Source organism: Mixophyes fleayi, chromosome 4, assembly GCF_038048845.1.
Source record: "Mixophyes fleayi isolate aMixFle1 chromosome 4, aMixFle1.hap1, whole genome shotgun sequence".
NCBI classification, from domain to species: domain Eukaryota; kingdom Metazoa; phylum Chordata; class Amphibia; order Anura; family Limnodynastidae; genus Mixophyes; species Mixophyes fleayi.
The window spans coordinates 135,067,983-135,095,271 of NC_134405.1; the positions used below are offsets into that span (position 1 = coordinate 135,067,983).

General features: G+C 40.8%; 1 protein-coding gene across 9 annotated transcripts in view; it reads right to left on the reverse strand.

Annotated features, from left to right (window-relative positions):
• Nucleotides 1-27,002, reverse strand: part of HERC1 (HECT and RLD domain containing E3 ubiquitin protein ligase family member 1) — a 237,658-nt gene extending 210,656 nt beyond the window's left edge. For 8 of the 9 annotated variants that reach the window (XM_075208382.1, XM_075208388.1, XM_075208389.1 and 5 more), the window contains exons 1-2: nucleotides 26,752-27,002; nucleotides 52-187 (exon numbers count right to left, since the gene is read on the reverse strand). The gene's annotated coding sequence lies outside the window, so the exon portion shown is untranslated. The remainder of the gene's footprint in view (nucleotides 1-51; nucleotides 188-26,751) is intronic. The other variant, XM_075208383.1, reaches the window with a different exon arrangement.
• Between the last annotated feature and the right edge of the window lie 287 nt (nucleotides 27,003-27,289).

Here is a 27,289-nt window from a genome sequence, read left to right on the forward strand (position 1 = left end):
TAACCCGAAGTCAATATAATAGGATTCCAAGGGAAGGCAAGTAAATTTTACCTGAGAAACCCTTACTTTTCACACACCAAAGCAGTCTGTATCACTTCCACAGAACTCAGCAGCCATGGAGCAGAGATGCTTTGACCTCCATAATCGTTCAAGAAAGTGCTCCTCCCTCAGCATGTAATGTGGTAGTCTGGATAGAGAAAAAACACAATTATGTCTCCACTTAAAATTAGGGAACATTAATATCCTAAAATATGCATGATTAAACAAGGAGGAAAGGGAGGAGATGAACTAGTATATACTTAAGAATTGCCCAGTTGGTCAGAGGTGTACATTAAATGCTTGTATTTAAATTTTGAGCCTGTGAGCCTCTACAAAAATTCTACAGCTTTTCAGTAGAGCATGTTTTAACAGGCTGCACAAACATCATTACACAGATACAGACTAGCAAAGTAAATTTAAAAAAAACAATGTTGGAAAGCACTGAACTGCATAGTCAATATATCATCAATACTCCATTCCACCTAGATCTCTCTCTTGCACTTAACAGATTAACTGCCCCGCTATAGACTCACCACTGGTTACGACTCCAGTGCCACAGATATTAACCTTTGTCAGCAGTTCTAGTAGACAGAGAGTTAAGGCCACTGCCATTCACCACTCCCACCCTGACCTTTGCTCAGTACTCAATTGAGCCAAGGAAGCTGCACTATGCAGACATTCAGAAAGGTAATAAAATAATGACAAACCTATTGGCAGACACTGACTGGAGATTTTGATCATCACAAGCCTTATACAGATATATATATATATATACACCTGAAAAGGTCATTGGGTCCACTTCCTCAGGTACTTTAGTGCAAGTGCAGAACTCTGTCCCTTGTTATATACAACACAATTCAAATACAGTGTGCAAATTGATGTACTGCGGTATACAAGAGAAAGGAGGGGGGAGGTAATCCGCACAGTCAGGATAAACCTCATCTAAATATCTATCATAATCATGATGATTTCCATTTACATAACATTGAGTAACAAAAGGAAGAGAAAGAAAAATGGATTACTAGAGCACTCCTTATCCAATTGGAGTAATACACTATAAATGTCACATTACAGGATAACACCTGGGATTGAACGGAATGAAGTATGTTTCACATTATAGGTTCATACCTATGCCAATAACTGCATAATGGAATACAGACAAAGGAACCAATCCTAAGATTCTTGTTCATATAGGGCGAATGCCTTTATTAGTAGAATATCTTAGAAAAATATCTCTATTGAGGTTGGAATATCCTCATAATAAAAAAGTGAAATATAAGAGAAAAAGGTGAAAAAAAGGAAAAAATAAATGATTGAATGGTGCAAAAAGTGTTTAAAATTATAACACGGATAGTGGAGCCAGAAAAATAATCTGGGTATTTGTTCATAGATTTATTGAGGTCCAGGATATAAATAGCATAGGATCAGAAATGCCTCAAAGGACCTGGAATAATGCTGGCCATAGAGCAAATGTCTTAAATAGTCCAAATGATATTAAACATATTGTCGTGAACATAGAGAGCTTGCAGTTATTTATAAGGGATAATTCATAACTGAAGTGTAACTAGGTTGTATCAAATGAATCCATTGATAAGTTAGTGTAACATGGTTCTCTTAGAAGCTGTTAGATCAAGGGGTTTTGTGGATGTTAAACCACCCAGGGGGGCTGGTAGATAAGGATAGCACCTTATACCATTTATGGCAGGATGGCAAATGTGAATGCCTTTGAGGAGATCTCTTGCAAGACAATGAAATCTCACACATGTTTGGGAGGCCCCAGACAGGCCGACTGCAGAGACTGGGTTGTATGGTAATGACAGATTCAAGCTGAATAAGGGCACAGGAAAAAATCATATCATTTTCTCCAATATCATACATACCAGAGGCATGTGTGGTATGCAGATGAAGGGAAACTTAGGACCTGTTGGGTGAAGGTAAAATCATGTTCGTAAACCATACTGTTGAAAAGTTAGGACGGTGTAAAGAAAACTTGACTTAGAGGTATTCAAACAGCAAAGTCATAAAACCCTAATTTGCATTCTCCCCTCCTGTTGGTTCTGACCTCACAGGGAAGGGGGCTGGGGGGCCCTGTAGCTTGACTTTAAAACTATATTGAAAATGTAACTCTGGGTTCTTCTTCTGAGGGAGTAATTGAAGAGGTTCCATTTTTTCCTGCTCCTCCCGGCACCACAAACTTGATTCTAAGTGAGGTATCAATTCTGTGTTTTATCCTTTTTATTTTATAAGAAACAATTGCACTATATTTGTATGTCATTTTATTATCTTTTTATCTTAAGCATTGTGGATGTATTATCCATATTAAATTACACTTAATAAGTTCTAGTCTCTGTGTTCTTATGAATTCACGCGACAGTTTGGTCCAGACGCTACCTAATTGAAACTGTGCAAACCTTGTGGTTTAAGTGAACTCTGATTAAAGTAAATTGTGTTGGATTAATGCTAGGGAGAACCGAAGGCTTCCTAAATAAGAGTGTCAGCTCTTATCCGAAACAACCTTGGTGGTGGTAATTAGTATCGCAAAGCTAGTGTGTGGCATAGATAGGGAAGGATTTAATCATTTTAGACAGACCAGGTGGTTGTCTTTGTGGTTGACCCTGTGTCACATATGCATCACGCAGACTCAGGTGAGTGCTGTTCGTGACAAATTGGTGGCAAGCTTGTGGGATATATTTTTAATTTTTTAAAAACTTAAGTGAATTAGGGTGTGTGATCCCTGAGAGAGGAAATACAGACTAATTCACCAGAGACTGAACTCAATGCTTAAAACATTATAAGACATACAGCAATTGTTTCTTTCCCTCCCCTTCTCTTTTTTTTCTTATCTTTTTTTATTTGGCATTAAGCGGAGGAGATGGCTGCTGCATATAAACGCTTGACAAAGGAGGCGCTGATTTCAGACTGTGAGGATGGAGGAATTCCCACCAGTGGCAAAAGCAAGGAGCAATTGATTGAAGCTCTTGTGCAGAGGGATCAGCAACTCACAGTTGTGTCCGAGGAAGAGCATAGCCAGAACTCAGAAGCGGACCTGACTGTGGATATTCCTCAAAACCAGGGACTGTTAATTTCGGATGATTCTAATGGTTCATGTGTGGACACTGCTATGAACGTTTATATGCAAACTGCCCTAAAATATTTGGGCCCAGCGGACATTACAACTAAAATGCAACTTATACAGCAGTTCCAGGAGAAGGAAGCTGCTGACCGTCAGGAGAGAGAGAGACGTGCTGCTATGGAGGCAGCAGAGAGGCGTGCTGCTATGGAGGCAGCAGAGCGCCAAGCCGAGCGCCAGGCAGAAAGAGAAGCTGCCGAGCGAGAGGCAGAGAGGAGATATGAGCTGGAGCTTGCCAAGCTCAAATGCCAGTCAGAAACCAAAGAGGCTGGTATTAGCTAGAGATGGGCGGGTCCGGTTCTCCGAGAACCGAACCCACCCGAACTTTGGGTATCCGAGTACCGAGCTGAGCAGCTCGGTACTCTCCCGCCCATTCCGAATCCAAATCGAGGCCGAACGTCATTGTGACGTCGTCGGATCTCGGGACTCGGTTCTCGCGATACTTCAACTTTATAAATACACGCCTCCACAGCAATCCATCGCCATTTGACAGAGGGAGAGAGCAGGGTGTAGTCATAGGCTAATTAGAGCAGGGACAGAGAATACCATATTGTTCTTGCAATTGCTCTAACCAAAATCGCTAGTGCAGAGAGGAGGATAGAGGTTTATTATTTTTTCTTCATATTTGGCACTCCCCAGCGCTTTTGGGGTGTCCCCCATAATTGTGCATTAATATTTCTGGCTGTCAAAAGTCATATCTGTCAGCAGTATCTACTAAATAATTTGTAGCACACCTCAGTGTTTTTGGGGTGTCCTCCCTAATTGTGCATTAATATTTCTGGCTGTCAAAAGTCATATCTGTCAGCAGTATCTACTCAATAATTTTTAGCACTCCTCAGTGTTTTTGGGGTGTCCTCCCTAATTGTGCATTAATATTTCTGGCTGTCAAAAGTCATATCTGTCAGCAGTATCTACTCAATAATTTTTAGCACTCCTCAGTGTTTTTGGGGTGTCCTCCCTAATTGTGCATTAATATTTCTGGCTGTCAAAAGTCATATCTGTCAGCAGTATCTACTCAATAATTTTTAGCACTCCTCAGTGTTTTTGGGGTGTCCTCCCTAATTGTGCATTAATATTTCTGGCTGTCAAAAGTCATATCTGTCAGCAGTATCTACTCAATAATTTTTAGCACTCCTCAGTGTTTTTGGGGTGTCCTCCCTAATTGTGCATTAATATTTCTGGCTGTCAAAAGTCATATCTGTCAGCAGTATCTACTCAATAATTTTTAGCACTCCTCAGTGTTTTTGGGGTGTCCTCCCTAATTGTGCATTAATATTTCTGGCTGTCAAAAGTCATATCTGTCAGCAGTATCTACTCAATAATTTTTAGCACTCCTCAGTGTTTTTGGGGTGTCCTCCCTAATTGTGCATTAATATTTCTGGCTGTCAAAAGTCATATCTGTCAGCAGTATCTACTCAATAATTTTTAGCACTCCCCAGTGGTTTGCGCTCAGAATGGATTCAAAGCAGTCCACATATGATCTAAATGAGCAACCAGGTTCTGTCACCAGTCCTGATGTTAGTGTTCCCAGTACGTCATCTGGCCAAGGCGATGTCAAACAACAGAGTGTTTTCAAATTAGTGCAAAAAACAAAAACCAAAAAAAAATTTACTGTATTGAAGCGAAAAAGAAGTGTAACTGAGCAAAAGTTAAGTGACGATAAAAAAAAAATTGCAAGCATGCCATTCTACACACGCAGTGGCAAAGAGAGAATGAGGCCTTCACCTTTGGCTATTAGTGGCAGATCCCAAAAAGTTACCCAGGCTACAATTGGTGCACAACTACTGTTACGCGTCAAAGCTGAGCTGCAAGATACCAGTGAGGCATTACAGGAGAATATTTGCTCTGATTCACAAATGACAACAATCCCTGTGGAGAGTCCATCCAACAGTGGGATGTCTAATCGTGAGCATTCTGCTGATGTGTGCCTTAATAGCCCGAGTGTAGCCGGTGATACCCAAATTGAGGATGCCACTTTGGAATTAGAAGAGGATGAGGGGGAGATTTGTGTAGGCGACGAGGGCGCTAATGAGGATGTTGATGAGGATGAGGTTGTTTGTGTAAGTCCTGCACCAGTGGCAGCAGTTCTGGCACGTGACAAGAAAAAGGCCATTGTCATGCCTGGGCATAAAACAAAAAAATCCACTTCTTATGTGTGGAATTATTTCTACCCAAATCCAGACAACAATTGTATAGCCATTTGTAGTGTATGTGAAGCCACAGTCAGTCGAGGGAGGGACCTTAACCATCTTGGAACCTCGTCTATGTTACGCCATTTAACGAGAGTTCATGGCAAAGTGTTGGGAAAAGCTGAAAGTTCTTCCCAAAAGAATACAAGCACTCCCTCATCAGCTAAGACCCTCCGCTCACCGACATACCGACGGCTACAAAATACACCCACCACACCATCCTCATCAATATCCTCAGTAGCGCTCGGAGTTAGCCCGGCATCCCACTTAAGGCTGGATGACTCCGGCACTATTATTGATTCCTCTGAAGAAAGCGTTAGTCCTGCTGCTGCTGTTGCTGCTGCTGGGGGTGAATCGTCATCCCAGAGGCAGGTGAATAAAATGAGCAGTCCTACATTTCAGCAATTAACTGTGAAACAATCATTTGCGAGGGGAAGCAAATATGACAGCAGTCACCCAGTCGCCAAGCGAATCACAGACGCCATGGCTGCAATGTTAGTGTTAGATCTGCGTCCAATCTCCACAATAAACGCAGCTGGTTTTTCACAGTTAATTGAGGTTTTGTGTCCGCGTTACAGAATTCCATCGCGACACCATTTCTCCCGTAAAGCTATTCCACAACTATACCAAAAAGTGTGTAAAAATGTAGAGATTGCGCTGAAAAATGCCATTCTGCCCACTGTTCACTTAACCACAGATATGTGGACAAGTGGAAGTGGCCAAACCAAAGACTATATGACTGTGACAGCCCACTGGGTTGGTCATTCACCTTCACCAGCAGGAACAGCAGCAGCATGTACACCACTACGTAACATTTGTCACAGGCAGGCCACTCTTTGTATCACCGGCTTCACTAACAGGCATACGGCTGACAATTTGTTACGCAAACTGAGAGATGTGATTGATGCATGGCTTATACCACTCGGACTCTCCCCAGGGTATGTCATTTCAGATAACGCCAACAATATAGTGCGAGCATTACAGCTGGGTGATTTCCAACATATTCCCTGTTTTGCTCACACCATCAACTTGGTGGTGCAGAGCTTCCTACGAAATAACCGTGAGGTGCAGGAGATGCTTTCGGTGGCCCGTAAAATTTCAGGCCATTTCAGGCATTCAGCCACAGCATGTAGGAGATTACAGCAGCTCCAAGAGCAGTTTAACTTGCCCTGCCACCAACTTAAGCAAGAGGTGGTAACTCGGTGGAATTCCACCCTGTACATGCTTCAGAGGATGGAGGAACAGCGCAAAGCCATCCAAGCATATTGCACAAGTCATGACATTGGGAAAGGAGGGGGGATGTATTTCACTCTTGCACAGTGGGGAATCCTTTCAGTGCTGTGCAAGGTGCTGAAACCATTTGAAGTTGTGACATGTGAGGTCAGTGCAGACTCTGCTAGTTTGAGCCAAGTCATTCCTTTAATTAGACTATTGGAAAAGCAGCTTGAGAAAATGAAGGAGGAGCTGAAAGCAAGCAATTCAGCAAAGTATGTTGGCCTTGTCGATCAAGTACTTAATTCGCTTCACAATGATCCTCGAGTTATTAAGATCTTGAACTCGGATCAGTACGTTTTGGCCACTGTGCTTGATCCAAGGTTTAAAACCTACATTGAGTCTTTACTTGTAAATGAGCGAGATGTGAACTTTTGCAAGGAGCTATTGCTCAGCAAGTTGGCCGCTGAACTGGGCCTCGGCTTGACGACGTGTCCTCCTTCACTTTCTCAAGCTGTTGCTCGTAAAAAATTAAATTTCCAAAAAAGAAGCAGGGAAGACACAGGGGGCAGACGAGAACAATTTAACATCTGGGCTGGTTTGAAGGATTTTTCAAAAAAAAGTGTCACTTTGCCCATAAGTCCATCCAATATGAGTATAAACATGCAAAGGATGGTGGAGGATTACTTTCAAGAGGTAGTTGATATGGAAATGTCAGACAGTCCCTTTCCTTACTGGGAAGAAAAGCAGGCCATTTGGAAACCCATGTACAAACTTGCTTTGCAATACCTAAGCTGCCCACCCTCCAGTGTGTACTCTGAACGAGTGTTCAGCACAGCAGGGAACTTAGTCAGTGATCGCCGTAGAAGGTTACTTCCCAAAAATGTGGAGAAAATGATGTTTATAAAAATGAACTACATCTTCCACGAGGAAGGCCTTCACCATCCAAGACATCCAAGCACTGACTGTTCTCTAATGGCGGATTCAAGCGGCGATGAATTGATAGTCTGTGATGATGACGTACACACTGATGAGGGTGAGGATGAAGCTGAAGATGATGCCGATAACATCTTTTTAAAACTTTCTATGTAAGTGTAGGGTGCAATCTACCCCCAAAGAGGAAAGGGACTTGTGGCATTTCCATATCACATACCATCTTGAAAGGCTGCTGTTAGGGCAATTTATCCTTAAGGGTAGGGTGTCATAGACAGAGTGACCCTAAACTGGCTTTGTCCATTTTTCATAATATTGTACAGTCTATAATGGCTGAATTTTTTAGTATTTTATACAAGTGGAGGGGGGCCTAGAGAGACAGAAACCAAACTGGCTTTCTCCATGTCAATTAATATTGTACAGTCTATAATGGCTGAATTTTTTGGTATTTTATACAAGTGGAGGGGGGCCTAGAGAGACAGAGTGACCCCAAACTGTCTTTCTCCATGTCAATTAATATTGTACAGTCTATAATGGCTGAATTTTTTAGTATTTTATACAAGTGGAGGGGGGCCTAGAGAGACAGAAACCAAACTGGCTTTCTCCATGTCAATTAATATTGTACAGTCTATAATGGCTGAATTTTTTGGTATTTTATACAAGTGGAGGGGGGCCTAGAGAGACAGAGTGACCCCAAACTGTCTTTCTCCATGTCAATTAATATTGTACAGTCTATAATGGCTGAATTTTTTAGTATTTTATACAAGTGGAGGGGGGCCTAGAGAGACAGAAACCAAACTGGCTTTCTCCATGTCAATTAATATTGTACAGTCTATAATGGCTGAATTTTTTGCTATTTTATACAAGTGGAGGGGGGCCTTGAGAGACAGAAACCAAACTGGCTTTTTCCATTTCTTTACATATTTAACTATAAGTGTAGGGTGTAATATACATTCAAAGACGATGGCTGCATTGCCAATATGCATAGATGGAGAGGAAGACAATCTGTTTTGTGTGTAGAATAGGCCTACCAACGAAGAATTAAACTGTTTTTTTGGATGATTTATTACCTCAACAATTAGATTACTTGTCTCTAAAACAGTTGGAGCACTAAATTGGGTTAATTTAGGCCCAAAAACATGGATTTTCCCAAAAAATAGCAAAACAAAACCAAACAAAACCAAAACCAAAACCAAAACACGCAATGGCGGTTTTGCAAAACCAAAACCAAAACCAAAACACGACGGTAATCCAGATCCAAAACCGAATCCAAAACCAAAACACGGGGGTCAGTGACCATCTCTAGTATTAGCAGACCCCGTGCAGAGAATTTCCCTGTATTGGAAAAAGATGGGGATTTGGATACTTTTTTGCGAGGTTTTGAAAAGACTTGCCGACAGTATGGATTGGCCAAAGATCATTGGGCACAATATTTAACCCCTGGTTTGCGAGGTAAAGCAATAGAAGCCTTTGCAGATCTTCCACCTGAGATGGACGGAAATTATGAGGCAATCAAAAGTGCCCTGTTGCAACGTTTTAACATCACCCCAGAGGCGCATAGGCAGAAATTCAGAGATTTAAAACGCAGTGCCTCTGACACATATTCAGGACTTGTGGCCCAGCTGTGTGCTTCCTTCAAACAGTGGGTTGGAGGGCTACAGATCACCACCTTTGATGCTCTGCAAGATTTGATGATCCAGGAGCAGTTTCTGACTTTGTGCCCGGCTGATGTGAAGGAATGGGTAGTGGATCGTGACCCTACATCATCTGCGGAAGCAGCTAGACTGGCTGACAAGTACACTGTCACCCGGGCACCTGCAGCTAAAAGAGGAACTTTTGTGCCAGGGCAGTCGGCCTGGAAAGGGGGCCGGCCAGGAGGATCAACGCCACCCCCCTCAACGCCATCACCCACTGTTTCTTCAACTTTTGGGAGAGTTGGGGCAAAGCCTGCTGTGGGAGACACCCGCAGGTGTTTTGTGTGCAACCAGGTGGGGCACATTAGTACCGCTTGTCCAGAGAAGAAGACCAGTTCACCCTCCGCTGGGGGGGTACCTTCCCTGCAATCTTCACCAGCTGTCCTCTGTGTTGTGGGACCAGAAGGGGGCCGGAAGGACAACCTACAAACAGTCACTGTGGGTGGCAAGGTAACTGTGGGGTTAAGAGACACTGGTGCGGATGTTACGTTAGTTCATTCAGAACTGGTAGGGTTAGATGACTTCATTCCAGGAAAATGTATTTCTGTGAAAGGGGTAGGTGGAATTCACCTAACTGTACCTGTAGCCAAAGTTTACCTTGATTGGGGTGCTGGAAGAGGTATAAGGGATGTCGGGGTCTCAGATAATATGCCTATAGATGTGTTACTGGGGACAGATTTAGGAAGAATGTTGTCTCAGTATGTCTGTAATGACGATGTCCATGCCACCCCTGTTACTGTGTCAGAATCAACTGAAAGTACCAAAGTTTGTTCCCAGGTAGCAGGAGGTGACAAGGAAAAGGTCTGTTCAATTGCACCTGAAATGTGTAAACCAGGATGTGACAGGGACAGGGAATGTCTTATTATATCTGATGTAGGTAATGATGCTAATGTCACTGTGTTAGAATCAGCTGAGAATACCAACGTTTGTTCCCAGGCAGCAGGATGTGACAGGGAACGGAAATGCCATATTATACCTGAAGTGTGTAATGATTTTAGTGCCGCCCATGTTACAGTACCAGAACCTGCTGAGAGTAACCACGTTTTTTCCCAGGCACCAGGAGGTGACAAGGAAAGAGAATGTATTATTGTACCTAATGCGAATAATGAGGATAATGCCAATAACAGTATTGTGTTAGAATCTAAACCTGTTTTTACACTGACATCTTGTCATGGGATGGGGACAGCGGATACTGTGATTGCAGATATGGGCATTAATACTGGTATAGATAATGTGCTTTCTAGAAAAGGGACAGATGACCATGTGATTAATTCTGTTGTGCTAGAGAAAGACAATGTTTCTACCCAGGTAATATGCTCAGAAGATGTTGTACAAGGTAACTGGCAGGGAGGGCAGAGGGAAGATGTATATTCTGTGCCTGAATCAGCTGCACACAGAGCGGGTGAGCATGTGGGGGAGACACATAGTCCTGACCAACGGGAAGTAGCGAGGGACAGCAATCCTTACATTGCTGCTGGGACCTGTAGTTCGAATGTTCACCACTTAGATCTACATCTGAGTTCTGACCATTCCTCTGAGTTGCCTATAGAGACAGGGGAGTCAGTTGCTAGCCCACACTCACTTATCCAGCTATCTAATGGCTTAGAGGAAATAGATGAGGGACCCAAACTCCCTGTTACACTACACCCCCAGATAGATGAGTCTAAGGGGGAGCGGAGTGTCCTGTTCCTTAGACCCTCAGATCAGAATCACATAGTGTATCCCACAGACGGGGAATTGTGTAACGGGGAAGCAGGGCAGAGTGGACGTAGGTATTCCGCTGTGCCAGGATTGAAGGGTTCCCATTTACAGGAGTTCTTGTGGGAGGGAGATGTTCTCTCAAGCAGCACCCACAAAGACACACAGTCAGTGAAAGGTGCAGAGAGCGTAGGTAAGAATGCAGAGGTTTGCCCACAGCTATTGCAGGACCAGAAGTTCCAGCTGTCTGAGATAGTTAAGTCCTTCTTAACCCCTCCCCCCAGAGAACCTATTGAGGCCCAGCTATCAGCTATTCCATTTGAACCTGGTGGGATCTGTGGGAGATGGCTTGGGCAATGACCTGTCAGTCAATCCCCATGCCATCTCTTAAAAAGGGAAGGTGTCGTGAACATAGAGAGCTTGCAGTTATTTATAAGGGATAATTCATAACTGAAGTGTAACTAGGTTGTATCAAATGAATCCATTGATAAGTTAGTGTAACATGGTTCTCTTAGAAGCTGTTAGATCAAGGGGTTTTGTGGATGTTAAACCACCCAGGGGGGCTGGTAGATAAGGATAGCACCTTATACCATTTATGGCAGGATGGCAAATGTGAATGCCTTTGAGGAGATCTCTTGCAAGACAATGAAATCTCACACATGTTTGGGAGGCCCCAGACAGGCCGACTGCAGAGACTGGGTTGTATGTTAATGACAGATTCAAGCTGAATAAGGGCACAGGAAAAGATCATATCATTTTCTCCAATATCATACATACCAGAGGCATGTGTGGTATGCAGATGAAGGGAAACTTAGGACCTGTTGGGTGAAGGTAAAATCATGTTCGTAAACCATACTGTTGAAAAGTTAGGACGGTGTAAAGAAAACTTGACTTAGAGGTATTCAAACAGCAAAGTCATAAAACCCTAATTTGCATTCTCCCCTCCTGTTGGTTCTGACCTCACAGGGAAGGGGGCTGGGGGGCCCTGTAGCTTGACTTTAAAACTATATTGAAAATGTAACCCTGGGTTCTTCTTCTGAGGGAGTAATTGAAGAGGTTCCATTTTTTCCTGCTCCTCCCGGCACCACAAACTTGATTCTAAGTGAGGTATCAATTCTGTGTTTTATCCTTTTTATTTTATAAGAAACAATTGCACTATATTTGTATGTCATTTTATTATCTTTTTATCTTAAGCATTGTGGATGTATTTTCCATATTAAATTACACTTAATAAGTTCTAGTCTCTGTGTTCTTATGAATTCACGTGACAGTTTGGTCCAGACGCTACCTAATTGAAACTGTGCAAACCTTGTGGTTTAAGTGAACTCTGATTAAAGTAAATTGTGTTGGATTAATGCTAGGGAGAACCGAAGGCTTCCTAAATAAGAGTGTCAGCTCTTATCCGAAACAACCTTGGTGGTGGTAATTAGTATCGCAAAGCTAGTGTGTGGCATAGATAGGGAAGGATTTAATCATTTTAGACAGACCAGGTGGTTGTCTTTGTGGTTGACCCTGTGTCACATATGCGTCACGCAGACTCAGGTGAGTGCTGTTCGTGACACATATGGATTATCATTAATGTATACGGACAGAACCTCAGTATAAAGTTGCCTAACAATCAGACAGCAGCCGCTGCTATATGTAAAATATAATAATGATAGGCAGAAAACGCCACTGATGCTAATATGTAAATATTTATACAGCAAAAAAAATTTGGAATTCAGACAGCGTTAATCAGTGTGGCTAGTATTGACAAATCATGCCACTGGTTAATTCTATACTCATGAGGTACCTGTTGGTTCCCTAGCAGCGCTATATATCCAGACAAACAGCGCTTCCAACGTTAATGTGTGTAATATATCCTGCCAGATCTAAATGGGATTATTCCAATAAATGCAGCTTATTGCTAGCAGATAGTGCCACTAGTTTGGTGCTCTTGGCGAGTATTAAATTACTGCGGTATATGCAGGCAATGCACAATATTTGCTTACAATTTATAACAGTCGCAACGAAGCTCATCAGCAGGAACCCAAATAATTTCAACATCTGATAATAATTGTACTGTGGGAAATTAAGAAAAAAAAAATCTATATAGTTTTAACTAATACAATATGAGTGTTCTGTTCCAAATACACAAACATATGAATTATTATATTATCCCCACAAGAACAAAATCAACCCATACAGCCAAGTTTAGAAGTTATTATCAGTTTATTTTGTCACTATTAGAGAATTCCCACACTTGCAGAGAGAATTAAAATAGCTCTGCACATAAATAGCATGTTTAACTAGTTGAGTTAGCAAGGCAAAGTATTATAGAACCATATTAATTTGTGTGTATGTATGGACAATAAAATAAGTCCATATGACTGTATACAAAGCAATCAATCACTCATTGAGCGCCAACATATGGCCGTGCATAGTACATTATAAGCTGTCTATCCATCACCTTACAGTGCCCCATCACTGGCCTCTTTACACAAACAGAAAACACTTGTGTGCCCCACAATAAGCTAACCTTTTAGAAAGCAGCAACTGTTAGTGGGGAGGACTTTTTCCCCTTACTGGTGCACAAGGGGTTGGATAGAATCATTACCACCTTATAGAGCCGTCATTTGCAGTGTGTAGTGTTCAGTGCATTCTAATGATAGAAGACCTGGGACTGATTACAATTCTCAGCATACCTCCATTATGTATGAACAGTGTATGAAACACAATGCATTTTTTAGATCTAATTAAAAGTATTTATTAGCATATTTCCTCAAATTTAAAGATGATATGGGAATGGTTTAGTATATGTACTGTGCCCTCTACTTCTGTTAAAATAATTGGATTCAGGTGGAAAGCATTATGTCCTACAGTTAAAGTGTAACCTGCTTATATGCTCTCTTCACATTTTAGATTGTTATCATTAAAATCTGGCAATAGTGACTAGTTATATATTACAAATACAACATTAATTGCAAAAGTATGTATATGTTATGATAAATATGTTACACACAGATATCTCCAACAGCTTATATTAAAAACTACTGCCACCCCAACCTCATGGCAAGCACTACCCTCGCGCCTACTACTCAACCTCAGATCGTAAAACCAAAGGGTACAGTCATTACTGCACAATACAGTCCTTTCTCCAAAGGCTTGGTAGATATGTAATTATCACTAGACCAATTCGCCAAGAGCCGATTACTTTGGCTTAAGTGTACGCCATCAATACGGGACAGCCTTCTTTGATGATTTGTTCCTACAACTCAGGAAATTCTCTAAAGGCAAAAATCACATTTGGAGGAGACTTCAACTCAGTTCTCGACCAGATACTAGATTGCTCTTCCCCTTCTGCGCCCAATGCAAATTTACTCAGAGACTCTCAAAAGATTACCTCATCTTTGGCACTACTTCTATGATTCGAGGCCGGTCCTCTACTTCTCATTATTCATATCCCTATCAGATTTAAGAATTGATATGTTGTTAGTTGACCGTTCCTCCACACAGCTACTCCATTCAACAGATACCATCCCAGTTTCTTTGTCAGATCATTCAGCAGTGTCACTGGAGGTAGGCTGCCATACTCCTGACTCATCACAGTTTTATTGGGGATTACAGGATCACCTTCTTTATAAAAAGGAAGAGAGATCTTGTGGACCGGGCGATCCATGAGTTCTGGGAGCACTTTAAAGGAACTCTCCCCCCTCTAGTCTGGAAAGCCCACAAAGCTACCATCCAAGGTACCTTCAATGGTGTAGCCAGTGGTGAAAAGAAAAAACTGAAATGACGCATCTCTGAACTAACTACTATAGCTTCACTTACAGCACAACACCAGCGATCGACCAAACATAAAACATAACATAAATGGTTAGCGCTGTACAGAGAACTCACATCAGTCCCTGCCCCATTGGGGCTTACAGTCTAAATTCCCTAACACACACAGATACACAGACTAGGGTCAATTTGTTAGCAGCCAATTAACCTACGAGTAAGTTTTTGGAGTGTGGGAGGAAACCAGAGCACCCGGAGGAAACCCACACAAACACAGGAAGCACATACAAACTCCTCACAGACAAGGCCATGGTCGAGAATTGAACTCATGACCCCAGTGCTGTAAAGCAGAAGTGCTAACCACTTAGCCACCGTGCTGCAAAGGCGGCCCTAACTTTGCTCTAGCAAAGGCAATGTTACTACAGGTGAGGTAAAAAAGCAGACTCCATCTTAACCCAAAAGCTTAGAACAAAGAACTCGGAATAGGTTGATATCCATTAAGTATTCAAAGGAATGTTTGCTGTATGACCCCCAAACAATTGTGAACTAGCTCTACGCTTATTATTTCGATTTAGATGACCTCCAAGCAGACAATACTTACCTTGAACAACTTAGCGAAAAGATCAAACATTACCTATGGAAATGTAAGCTTTCATGTCTTTCCCGTGCCCAATTAGCAACCCTCAACTCTGTCATTACTGCAGAGGAACTTAAAGGCGAACAAAACGCTTCAGAACTCGTCCGCACCAGGTCACGAAGGTTTCATGGCGCATAATACAAAAAAAAAAAATGTACTTCTGGATTTAGTCAACTTCATTCTCTGAGGCAGGACATTTGATGGGGACACCACCAGAGAGGACATAGTGGTCAACCCCAAAGAAGGCTGTGACCCCCTTTTATGCTCCAGCTGTAGGCTTCTCTTTTACTCAATGTAGACCTCAAACTCTTTGCCAAATTGCTTGCTAACTGGTTGGCCTTGGTCATAACAACCTTAGTTCATCATGACCAGCTGAGATTCATACCTGGTCATCAAGCGACAGACCACCCACAAGGTCATAGATTTGATTCACATTGTCAACAAGACCGCGACCTCCGCTCTACAAACTACTGTTATCTACATGTAAACAGGGTGAATAGGGAAAGGGCGATCTGCTAAAAAGGTTTGTTTTCCGATACAACAGCTCTTTGTGTGCTCTCTGCATTTGATAGAATGGTATCTAAATAGCATGCTTGTGTGGTACTGCCTGCTCATAAAGGCAAAGCTGAAAAGTAGCTAGGAAGTGATAATGAAAGAATTTGCAGGAGGCCATGTGAGAATAGAACCTTTGGAACATGTCTTAAGATTGCATATCCTAGAGCAGCGATAGGCAACTTGATACACTTCAGTGGCCACACTGGTGGCCCTCTCATATCAAAAAGGGCTGCAAATTACCCTTAATCTCAGTAATGAGCGAAAACAATAGATTCAAAGAAAAAGACCACAATCTGTAATAAAATATCAGCAGGCATTGTAAACAAGTGCTAAAAGCTCAAACAAACAAATCTGACAATAAATCAGGAAGTAGCTGGGGGCCAAAGGTGAAGGTTCAAAGGGTTGCATGCAGACCAGAGGCTGCTTGTTGTCCATCACTGCCCTACAGAATCTAAAAACATCAAAACTATTATTTGCAAATCCAAACTTCAATGAAGCAAATATAAAAAATAAAAAAAAGTGTTCTCAAACATGAAAGGTCAGAATAAGTCAATTAGAGTGGTCACATCTAAGTTTACCTGCAAATGAAGCCAGCAAACATGGGAAAACTAGGTACAGAAATCACATGAAAATTTCCACACAAAAGTAAACACACGTATAAACATTATGATCAGAGGACTCTAACAGTTATACGGAACAGAGTTAAAATATAAAGTAGATGTTACAGCAATATCAGTTACTACATTAAATGAATAATTTCAGATAACAGGCAACGCTATACAGCCCTAACATTTGTCCCAATGACCACTTTTCTGTTCCACTCAGACAATGGTCTTGCTGAGACTAACAAAAGTAAATATACTATTTAACTTACAAGTTGTTCAGACTTCATATGTGATTCACAGATTAATCTACCTTTACTTGCTCAAGAGCCCTCGATTATAACGACCACTGCTAAATCTAGAATACCTGCATTGTTTCATAACCTCCATTTACTCAAATGGTTTGCAGAAAGCATAGGTAATGAAAAGAAGGTCCTGCTCATGAGAGCTTACTATCTAAAGGGAAGGGACATACATACAGGTGACACAAAGGGACGGGTCAGGGAATCTAGAAAACAGATGGCTGGGATTGAAGGAAGAGTGAGGAAGAAGGGAGGATGACAAAATGGTGAGGTATTCTTAGTATAAGGATATGAAGGAGGTGAGATCTTAAACGGTGGAATGCTAGGCTTTAATGAACAGGTGGGATTTCAAAGAGCATTTTAAGCTTTGCAGACTAGGCGACAGAACAAAGGAGTTTGTTTCAGAGGTGGGCAACAGCACGGGAGACATTTTGGATACAGGAGTGAAACGTGGTTACCAGGAGAGGGGAAGGGGGTCGGGTTCAGGCACCTGACACTGGCTGACCAGAAAGGGCGGGAGGGAGTATATATGGAGATTAGTATGGAGATGTAGGGAGCAGTGGAGCCGGAGAGGGTTTGGTATTTCAAGGTGAGGATTTTGAAGAGGAATCTGTAAGGAAAAAGGGAGCTAGTATAATTCTTGACGTGAGCGGGGGAAACCGGTGAGAATGTTGCTGTAATCTAGGCGAGAAATGATCAATGAATGTGGGGGTGAATGAGAGGGTGGAAACAGGAATGACACTCGGGTAATGGACTTGGAGCCAGAGAAAAGAGGGGTGTTGTCAACAGTGATGGAGAGGTGGGGAGGGATGGGAACTCTACTATAGGGCGAGAAGACAATGAGTTCAGTTTTGGCCACGTTAAGTTTGAGAAAACGCTGCGACACCAGGAGGGGATGGCAGAGAGACAACAGAACACCCAAGAGAAGAGGGAAGGGGAGAGGTCTGGAGATGAAAGGTAAAGTTGGGTGTCATTGGCATAGAGATATTGGTGGCTGAAAAAAACTACCTTGGAAGGAGGAGGAGGAGGAGGAGGAGGAGGAGGAGTATAGAGAAAAGTGCAGAGTTCTAAGGGCGGAGTCTGATGGACTCCTACTGGAAGCAGGAATGGGAGGGAGGAGCAATATATAGAAACAGAAAAAGAGCGGTTGGAGAGGTAGGAGGTAAATCAAGAGAGGAGAATGTCAGAAAGGCCAATTGAATGTTGTGTGCACAAGAAAGTAATCCAAGGTGTCAAATGTCACAGAGAGGTCCAGGAGGATAAGCAGGGAAGAGTGGACTTGGCCGTAAGAAGATCACTGATGACTTTAGTGTACATGCACTGACACCAATGTGTAAAAATAGAGCAATCAATATGCAACAATTGGAGAAGTCCAAATGCTGCAGAAAAAGCACACACATAAAACTTAAATTAGACAGGTCAACCCCACATAAATGTGCACTGTCAACGTTGCCTGGGGTATCATTTGTTGTCTTAGATAGCTGGAACTATGTATTGTCATATATAACACCAATCACTTATTCCATATGCATTACTATGAATGTTTTGCAAAAAAAAATTTAAAAAACACCCACAAAGGAGTAACAAATGTAAACTATAAAACATTTACCAAAACAAGAAAGGAGATTTTTTTAGAATTATCTTTATGTTCATTTACCAAAACCACAAAATGGGCCATCTTTTTATTAGGGTTTACGTAAAGTAACAATGAGATAAATTGCTAGATATGTAGCTTTATTGACCTGTCACATTCCTATGTGACACACACTGACCTATAAATATTAATTACAATCATGACACCATTTTATATCTAGTTAGAAGACAAACCATTTTCAAAATCGTTTACCGTCTTATTATCCTACCACATACCTTGCAAATACACAAAATAAAAGTGTTTGCTTGAAATAAAAAAAAATGTAGTCATTACATTCATTTCTTGAATTGCTTTGCTTAAATTAAAACATTAAATATTTTGTTCAATATAATTAAAAGTTGATTAGCACCTAAAGATCAAAATATATAGTGAAGATGGCGCCAAACCATGGTTTTAATAGGTAATATTATTAATTGCCAAATGTAGATTATGAGTGTAAATTTCAATTATAGGTTTCTTTATGGTCAGAACAGTGAAAATAAATTAATAAAAACAAATACATGACTGGAAGAAACTGACATCATTTCGGTACAGTAAACAGCCAGATAAAGTCAACTAAGCGTGACATTACTTCTGCTTATCCAATCTGCCTTACACGACCCTGGCACGCCTTATTTAGCATATAGCTCAGAGACAGTCTTTAGCTTCATAAAATTTACAAGACAGCCTTTGTAAATTACTTTAAACATCTTAATTTTGTTTAACTGTTATATGTTTGCATACCATTTAAAGTAAAATATTCCTTTGCTTAACTAGGTATAGCACAGAGGACTATATGTTATGTCTCTTATAAGCCATGAGCCAACTTAATGGATTTTGCTTTGTCATCATTCTGTCATATTTCAGACTTTTCAGATCCATCTTGCACCCAATGACATCATACCATGCCTCCTGTCACTAAGACATGCCCTCACACCATTGTATGGTGGAAGGATTAATACACTAACAAGCAATATACGACTTGGCTCAAATGTCTTAGTTGACAAGGCAATCTGGATTTATACAGCCGTGATTCAGTAAAACAACATACCTGGAATAAATTGAAAAGCTTAACTTAACAAATCGGTACAGTTTGCCATCCATCCTATCCCATTGCTGAACCATACATACCATCTTAGGAGAATGGAGATACTCAACTGTGAATCATACTGGGGCAGTGCAGAAACCTAAAGCTAGAGGCACACAGACACCTTCTTAGTGTTCTCCCCAGAAAATGTTGCCAGCTGGGATACATTAAGAAGCAGCCAGGTGGGAACAGTTGTAATACTTTGCAATAATAAAGAAAAATGTTGTAGGTTATTGCCCACACCTGCCAGGACTGGTCAGACTGGTGGTTAATGGTCTAACATACACTGCAGGCTGTAGTGCTCACATAGTGCCTCTTCTAATCAATGGTTGATTCTCCAATAATAGGACTCTGTTGGGCTCTAAGAGCCAGGTGGCAAGTAAAAATAGCCGGGTGGAGCACCTGGTAAATAGGTGCTGGGGAGAACACTGCCTACATATTGAATTTAGTTTTTACACACTCAATTCGCCTGAACATAGCAAGCAACCTTAAAGATTAAAGGCAGAATAACCTTTCAGAAGAAACCCTGATACAATAGCAATGTGTGGTCTGTAAACAATGCACAAAGCACCTTTCTGATGTGAGGTGAAAAGTGGAAGCACATGGCAAAACATTCCAAGTTGTCTTTGGCCTGTATATACTGCAAACCGATATAACCAACCTCTCTTAAAAATGATCATAACAAATAACCTCAATGAGTCTAAGTATCCTATCAATTTATAAATAGGAGATTGCAGCAGATACCTCCAATATCTGTTGCAGCCCCACTGTTCTAGTATGCAATAGCAGTCACCATAGGTGTCTATGGGGACTGCCATTTTTCATGATTTAACAAGTTCTGAAAAATCAAAGATGGCGTTAGCCATTGAGGTCTATGGGAAATGCATTGCGATAGAGGGATCTTCGGATCCCTCACTGCATCTTACCTAATCTCCCTTCTGGTTACTGTTGCAAAGGTAGCCAATCGATAGTGATAGTGACCATAGAGGAGATAGGTAAACTGTGTATGCCAGGACAGACATTTACAGAGACTGCTGCTTCGGCAGCACACTTAATAAATGCTCATGATCTTTCATTCCTTATTGTGATGAGAAATGAAAATGATAGTGTCAAAAAATGCACAACTTAATAAATATGCTCCACTGTATGTCCTGTGGTCAACGTATCACAGCTCTGAGATTGTCTCCTGATTGGATGCAACACCCCGGCTAGCATTCAAGAACTATAGTAATAGAATAATGTAAATACTGGTATGTTACATAATCATAAATAAGACAGTTTGAAAAACACAAAGAAAATTATCAAATATATTTATTATTGTTTATTTACATAGCACCGATCACATTACAGAGTTGTAGAAAGAATATGTAATTATTCACATCAGTCCCTGTACCATTGGAGCTTATATTCTAAATTCCCTACCACAGACACACACACACACGAGTCCATTTTAGTCAGAAGACCATTAACCTACCAGTATGCTTTTGGATTGTGGGAAGAAACCCATGAAACCTTTGACCCTTGCACTGTGCGGCAGCAGTGCTAGCCACTGTGATGCTCACAATTTAAAAGTGGAATTAAAAAGAGTCATGTTCAAAACTATGACCCCCAAAGCACAAATTCTATAGCATGATGAAATGCGGCTATTTTTGTATAAATTAGTTCTTTTATCAGAAGAAGTGCATAGTTTGGTGCCTCAAGATAGGAGACAGCATATGTGCCTCTAGCATTATGATTATATGCATACACCCAAGCACAATGAAATGTACTGTATATGCTAGGGTCAGCTGTGTTCTATAACATTGCCCTCCTACAGCCATAAAAGTGCAGTGTTTAATCATTTTCACTGCGACAAGTTACAGTGAAGGAAAACCAGTTTCCCTGTTACACAGCAGTGCTTCTTGTGTACGAACATCAGTTACATCATTCTCACAGATGGAGCACTCTGTAGTGTCTCTGGTGGGAAGATTTTTCCCTGGTGAGTGTCACCATGCAAGCTTCAGAACACTGGACATAAATGGTGACATTCTAGATCTATGTGACAATAGCAGATAGGTGTTTCAAAAACTTTTTGGGGATGTGAAAAGTTTACACTCAATCCTTTTACTCAAATGATGCAGCTGATCCCTAAGATCACTTGTACTGATAACTACAAAAGTGCTGTAGTAGAGCCATGGGAGAGAAGTTATCCAAAACACTGACTAAAATGACAGCTAATACCAGGTTTTAAGAGTACTAATGTAATACGAAAACATTTAGGGGAATCTTCAATTAGGTCCGTAGATCGCGTTACGCTACAGAACAGGTGGCAAAGGTAGTAAGCGTTACCGCAATAATGCGGACTTTCCTTCGCCCCCCCCCCCCCCATTGGGAATCTTAATGCATGATGAATTAAGCAGGAGGAAGATGGATCATATGTCACCTCCCTTACAAAATAAGGCCGATGTGGTCAAAAAAGTATAGGTCCAGCTCTTCCAAAAAACATACTTGATTTAATAATATAATGACTAAGATATACAGTACATAATAGATGTTTTTCATTAAAATTATCAGGATGCATTTTTACAGCAAGATCCCCTCTAACTTAAGAGAAAGGCCTACAACAGAGAAACAGTGTGCCATTTAGTCAAGTGTGGGCTGTAGAACAGAGTTATTTTAACCTCCTTGTTTACACATCAATCTACACTACAATGGAGTCTTTCAAGGCCCACACAAGTATAAGAATGATGGAACTTTGCACTAGCAAGTTTCAGCTCATAAGCGGAATTTAAAAATATAAACCATTTGCATCTATATATTTCAGTGTTTTGTAACTATAAACAGAGACAAGGACTGAAATGGAAACAAAATGCCTCCTGATTTTATAGAATTCAGTCACAACACATAGAAGATTTAAGTAAACGTGAGGAAAATCGGTGACATTGTCATTACCCTTTCTGCAGCACTATAGATCCAGTATACCCGCTGGGTATATAAAGGGGCATACAAACAGGTGGCTGGAGTACTTTTCTGAATGAAAAATTTTCATTCCTGGATCATAGCCATTTAACAGTCCAAATTTTTTTATTGAGTTGACTATTAAAAGAAGCTGCCCAATTTTGGCCAACCACTTCTCAATTAAGCATTCCTCTTACGTATACCAAATAGCAGGACGCTGGTGTCCATCCATAGCTCACAATAGAGCTCTAGGACATTCAGCGAGGTAAGAAATTACAGACGTGTCCGAGGTCATTTTAGGGTGCAACTCATGGCTTTTTGAGGAGTTGTGCGATTTACCATCTTGCTTCTCTAAAATGGAACTTTGGGAGAAATATATATATTTTTTTATTGTTTAGACCAAAATTTCTTAACTCCAGTTCTCATTCACCCCCAACAGCTCATGTTTAGAGGACTTCTTTAATCATGCACAGGTGACTTAGTCTGCTTGGCTGGGTCAGTAATTATCCCACCTGTTCCACAGACAGAAATCCTCAAAACATGAGCTGTTAGCGGTACGCGAGGACTGGAGTTAAGAAACACTGGTTTATACGGATTTCTCATAGGTTAAACCCAGCGGATAGCAGCATCTCAAAATACATTATAACTGGAATGGTATAAGTGTACTAACTGGCAATAAGCATGAGAGACGTTAATGGCCTTACATAAAATCTATCCTAGCTATTAAGCCTTCTGCTTTATAAGCCAAAATCATGCCATCCATTTCACCTTGCATTCTTGGACAAAGGCCAAGTACAAGGTATTTCATCATCTAGAAAATGTATTAACACATTGCAATAGGCCAAAGCAGTAACACGATAGGTTTAGCCAAGAGCAGAGTAGGCAGCAAGGTGACACAGCACATATAAGAGATCATCTATGAAGTGCTACATGGGCAAAGAGCAAAAGCAGCTTTGGGCCTATTATGCGCATTGATTTGCGCAAGCGTGGACTTCCACTGGGATGCAGCAGTTTACGGAACAAGAAGGCTGCACCTAGATTACTGAAATGAGATGTGTAGAAAGGGCTCATTTTCAGGACCACTGTTTGTCATGCAGAGGGGCGCACAGCCATTAACACTTCGTAACAGCAGAGAACTGGCAGAGATATGGTTTTGCCCTATACCTTTGATGAAACCCGTTTGCTCATCCATGTTGCACTTTGACAGAGAATCACATATTCAATTACACAATGTAATAAAATGTCACACACACACACACACACACACTAAGACACACAAAACATTGCCATCTATAATAACGTTAATCCCATATTATTTTACAAGTTAAAGATGAAAATGTTATTTGATTGAAATGGCAGGCACTAATGAGTAGGAGGTTGAATTCTGAATCTCAGCAGAGGCGCAATCATTGTTTGCCAAAAGTGACCGAGCACCTTGAAGCACACTAGGAGGACCATTAAAGTGAGCTTTGGAAATGTCCTCTATACAGCACAGATAGAGCTGCATGAAAGAAGAGCAGACTAGTCCTGACAGGATGGAGATACTACAATCCAGGTATATTGACATATAAACAAGCTAACACATTATGTTATGAACATTCCAGTAAATGCCTGTGGCTGTGAAGAGAAAGCTCACATAACATGCACAATTTTCTAGACCGTTATAAACATCAGACCCACAGGGATTCTCCCCATTACCAGTAAACATCCATTTTATTTTTATTTAACCCATACTACAACAATGTGTCACACAATTCTAATGACCACACCTACTAAGAGAATTAAATCCAATTTTTAGATACATCTCAGTTTTTTCTGAATAAACTAAATAGATATGGATGTACAGAATCTACAGATAGCTATAAATATAAATGCCTAAACACATGCAATTAGATTGCCATGTCTACGGCCGGTTCTCTCTGCAGTTAAGAGAGATTTGCATGAGGAGAGTCACAGTTATTTCTTGGCCCTGAGCTATCTTTAGCAAATCAGGACACAGTAATTTGCATTCTGCAGACAAAAGATGATCTGCTATCAAAACAGTGTGAGTAAACTGTAAAAGCAGTATTGCAAAATCAGAGAATATACAAATACTTTTAAATATTAAATTGCATTAATGTCATACCCTTTCATAGACCAGGAAAGTAAACCTATTCTTATTGTATAGAGCTAGACAACAGTGATTAGCAAGCGGCAATAATAGCAGAGAAGTGCAGGGTTATCCTATCATTAAACAATACTTATGGTTGAAAATCATACACTAAGTTATACCAGGGACAAGATGGCAGTAATATGCAACCTCATCTCAATTGAGCTCAAATCCTCCAACTGCTGCCTAATTGACTATTAAATTGATTAAATTTACATTTACAGTTATGCTTGTCATTTCAACCTTTTTATCTTTTAGGGGACAATATGTTGAAAATAGTGTGTAGTTTATATGTTTAAACACATCTTAAAAGAGACCTTCAGTCACAAGAGAGTGCTGACTGCAGAACTCCAGGCAAAATTGCAAAGGGTTTTGGGTGTCATTTGTAAGAGTCAGGGGTGTAATATAAATGGTTAGCTGAGATAGCAGCCACTAATGTGCCATCAAACCAGAGGACACCATGCCCCTAACCCTCACATCTCTGTCAGGAATACTGTAACACTGCTGTCACTTATTATCAGCTATTTATATAGCGCCACTAATTCTACAGCGCTGTACAGAGAACTCACTCACATCAGTCCCTGCCCTATTGGAGCTTACATTCTAAATTCCCTAATATACACACAGACCAAGAGAGGTCATTTTAATAGCTGTCAATTAACCTACTAGTATGTTGGAGTATATAGGTGTTTCAGGATTAGTTCCATCTTAAGTGCATTGGTTTATTTTGCCTAAAATATTTATACACAAATACAGCATGAAACAGAAGTGTGCACCAGCTTATTCTGGGAATATTGCTACAACTAAAACCTCAACCTACAAAAAATGTAAGAAAGTAAAAGAAAAAGTCATCTTGCAGACAAAACAAACTTACTTTCACTTGGATTTTAATCTTACTTTTTTAGTTCATCAATTTATTGAATGCATGTGTAGCTATTTCAACTATGTTTATTTAAGATATATACTAAAAAGGCCTTTGATAAACCAAAAACCATTTTACCATTAATATTAAATTGAGAATAATTCCAAACACTGAATGGTATAGGTAATGGGTAAGTGGAGGTCAGGCTGCTTTTACTCACTGGACTATACTTTTCCAGAAGGATAACACTATTATTGGGAGAACCATCCAATTTAGATGGAACTGTTATATGTTCTGGGATGACAATACCCACTGGAGGCTCATGTGTTCTAGAACTCCCCACACAGGACTATAATTCTGTTTGTATTTGGAGAATAATATAAACAATGAGCTCTCATATATATTAGAACTAGCAGAAGAAAATCACACACTGGTCTGTCATAATCAATGAGCCTTCCACAAAGCCAATCAGAATTGACGGTCACAGACAGAACTGTTAAACATACAGAGATAACATCACACATATGGAAAATTACATATTGCTGGACATGAACACCATTTATTTAGTAGACAAATTATGAATTGTCAATTGTATTGTAATTGGAGGCCACAGCTATTTTTTGTTTTTACACAAGATTGAAATCCCAACACCTTTTAACAAATTCAAGTTTTAACATTTTAGACTTTATACTGGTAATTCATCCTCCTCATATTATAAGATGTTACTCGCACAATAGATTTTCTAAGGTCACACTGGGACTGCACTTTGTGTACCAACATGTCAAATATAAAAGACAAGTACCACACAAAAGGATATCGATGAGTGTCCATGACACATTTTCTAATGGGTGCAGCAGGACTAACAACCTGGCACCAGTTTACATAAAAGCTCAAAACAATATTGAAAATGTGTGTTTTATAAGCACTTATTAATTTAAGAAAAAAATGTTCCATTTCATGTCAGAAATACACTGTGGCATACAGTATACTGACAGTGACATAGAATGGGGCGGTCACACATTCTGGGAGTGTCACACAATGGACTGCTTCACATGTTAGAAGTGTAATGTATATTAGCAAATTTCACACCACATTAAACCATATTAAAAAGCCACACGTATTGACAGTCTCAAATGGGTGTCACACAAAGTATCAGTTGTTGTGTTATTATTGAACAATTACACCAGAGCTTTTATACCAGGATAAAATGAAATCAATCCTCTCTGCACAACACAGCTAGTTGTGTTCTGTAAACACCAAAGAGACAAAGGCTGAGGGCAAACCCGATGTATGCACTTCTCCTCCCCGCAGTGCCCGGCACACACCCAAATACCTGCGGCTCTTGCTTTGTCCACCGAGACCGTTACCGGCGGTTGGAGATGAGTGTATGACACTGATGTGTGACAGGCCCGGGGGTGTCAACCGATGTACATGCAGCGAGTACCACTGGTGTCACCAGGTGCATGACATTGAGTTATGGGCACTGTACGTAAACACGGGCTGTGCGGGCTGTCAGGGGATGCGGTGGTGTCACGGTGTAACAGGCCCGCTGTGTCTGAGCCACAACGGTTCCACTTGTCAGAGGGAAGGAAAAGGAGGAGACATGAAAACACACCCAGGAAAGGGAGGAGAGTAACACACATTATACAAACACATGTATACCGAGACGGTGCACCGGGACCCGGTGCTGCTGTGTACAGGGCTGTACCGTGCCTAACGTATAGAGTGGTGGATATCTGTGATGTAACTTCATATTACTATATTATAGAGGAGAGTACATCATTCATGTCCAGTTCCAAGACATGTCATCTTTGTATGCCATCTATTATTACTGAAGAGAATGTCAAATTCTAATAGAATCTTTAACATCA